The sequence below is a fragment of the Oryctolagus cuniculus genome, chromosome Y (genome assembly GCF_051225735.1).
Source record: "Oryctolagus cuniculus isolate XC-2025 breed Fujian yellow rabbit chromosome Y, ASM5122573v1, whole genome shotgun sequence".
In the NCBI taxonomy this organism is placed as follows: domain Eukaryota; kingdom Metazoa; phylum Chordata; class Mammalia; order Lagomorpha; family Leporidae; genus Oryctolagus; species Oryctolagus cuniculus.
Genome location: NC_142889.1, coordinates 26,583,836 through 26,586,588, shown reverse-complemented (window position 1 = coordinate 26,586,588; position 2,753 = coordinate 26,583,836).

The window sequence follows — 2,753 nt, the reverse complement described above, 5'->3', positions numbered from 1 at the left end:
AAGAGTCTTACTGGACTGACACAGCTTCTCTGCAGACCCTGAGAAAGCCTGCAGTACCTGTATTTGAGTTTCCCTAACATATGAAACCACAATAACACTTTTATGCAAGGATACTCATTACTTCCAAACACATGTTGAGAACTGATTATTGTGCCCCCTCCCAATTTGGTTGATCTTTATCAGTGGTCCTCTGAGGACACTGTCTCTTAGGTCTGTACAGTCAGAAGAATCCTCTCAAATAATAAAGGTCCAGGCACAGGAAAACAGATGTTTCCAGGGGTTGTTCTCAGAATAGTGCAATGAGGAACAAAGAAGGGAAACATCTGAAACCCTGAGAGTCTCCTTATTTCCACTTGTGTTTTGTCTGCATGTGGTCAGAGGTGGAAGAATAGGCATCTCCAGCTGGCCAGGCCTTGGCAACTCCTCCTCCTGGTCTGTTTGCCCAATGATGAAATCAGGAAAACCCCACAGCCACCAAAGCTCTGCAGATCTTCCATAAGTCACAACCTCAGGGGGCTAAAGACTGACATGCAGGGCAATGTATTTAAGGTCTTGAAAGAAAAACCTTCCAACCAAGAATGGTTTTTACAGAAAAACTATCTTTTCAAAGTGAGAGAGAAATAAAGTATTTCCAGACAAGCCAAATCTGAGAGAATTCCTAACCATCCTAACCTTACAGGTTATAGTGTAATTCTGAAAGGAGTCCTACATTAAAGTAACCATATTGAAAGCACATAGTGGTACAAACTTCAATAACAGAGTTGATAGAATCAGTAACCAATCAAGAAAATGACAGCACTAAGTTCTTATCTATCAATATTAATCTTGAATGTAAGTAAAATAAGTTCTGTAGTGAAAGATACAGGTTGACTGGATTGATTTTTAAAAAGACGCAACTATATGCTGCCTATGATAAATTCACTTCACAGATTAAAAATACACATAAACTGAAAGTGAATGGCTGGAAAAAGATATTCCACACAAATGGAAGCCAAAAATAAACTGCATTAAAATAGATTTTGAATCAAAACTTGTATAAAAGACAGGGGAAATATATATTGTGAGAAGGAACAATGTAGCAAGAAATGCAACTGATAAAGTGCAATGGATCATAAGAAGCTATATGCTAACTAATTGGAAAAGCTTAGGAAGTGGATAAATGACTGGATACAAGCAACCTAATAACTTTAATTCAAGAAGATACAGAAAATTTACACAGACCTGTAATAAGCAATGATACCTAAATCTAAGCAGTAACAACATTTTTTCCTAACAACGCAAAGTCCAGGACCTGATGGTTTTACAGCTGAATTCTACAAAAAGAGGGAAAAAAAAGAGGAAATAAATCTGGGAGCAGTGTTGCGTGCAGTGGGTAAAACCACTGTCTGTGATGCCAGCATCCCTTATGGTGTTGGTTCGTGTTCCACTTCCAATCCATCTCCTTGGTAATGACCTGAGAAAAGCAGGGGAAGATGGCCCAAGTAATTGGGCTTCTACCCCCAACCTGGGAGACCCAGATGAAACTCCTGGCTCCTGGTTTCAGCGTAGCCTATCCCCAGCCACTGTGGTCATCTTGAGAGTAAACTGGTTGAATGAAGATTTTCTCTCTCTCTCTCTCACTTGCAAATGAATCATTTTAAAAAAAAGAGGAAATTACTCAAATATGTTCTAACAATTCCAAAATATTGAAAAGAATAGAACTGTCAAACTGTTTTTATAACACCAGTATTACTATGAAACCAAAACAAAAGAAGGATACAACACAAAAAGAAAACTACAGACTGATATCTCTGATGACCATAGATGCAAAAATTCTCAAAAATATTAGCAAGCCAAAACCAACATTACATCAAAAGATAATACATCATGTACAGGTGAGATTCATTCCATGGATGCAAGGATATCTCAACATTCACAAGACAACAAATGTAATAGATGACACCAAAATGAATGAATGAAGAACAAAAAAAGCCATATGATTATATCTGTGGTGGAATGAAGTGAAAAGGTCATTTTAAGATGGCAGCTAGGCCAGTGCTGTGGCTCAATAGGCTAATCCTCTGCCTTGCGGCACCAGCACACCGGGTTCTAGTCCCGGTCAGGGTGCTGGATTCTGTCCTGGTTGCCCCTCTTCCAGGCCAGCTCTCTGCTGTGGCCCGGGAGTGCAGTGGAGGATGGCCCAAGTGCTTGGGCCTTGCACCCCATGGGAGACCAGGATAAGTACCTGGCTCCTGCCTTCAGATCAGCGCGGTGCACTGGCCACAGTGCGCCGGCCATGGCAGCCATTGGAGGGTGAACCAATGGCAAAAGGAAGACCTTTCTCTCTGTCTCTCTCTCTCTCTGTCTACTCCGCCTGTCAAAAAAACAAAAGCATTAGTTAAGAATCAAAAACCTCCATGATAAAAACTTTCAATAAATAAGCTATAGAAGAAAATATACTTTATAGAACAAAGATGGTTTATTTCACCTCTCTTATTCAATATATTATTGGAAGTGTTAGCAAGAGCACTTAAAGAAGAGAAAGAAATAAAGGTCATCCAAAATGGAAAATAGAAGCTCAAAATATCCATTATATGATTTTTACATATAAAACCTAAGCACTTCCCCCAAAAAGCTCCATTCCACCCTAAAAAGAATGAAATCTTACTTGCAGCAAATGAATAGAACTGGAGGACATCATGTTAAGTGAAATAAGCCAGAAACAGAAAGACACATGCTTCTATCCATGAATGGGAGTGGCCTCATTCCAGGTT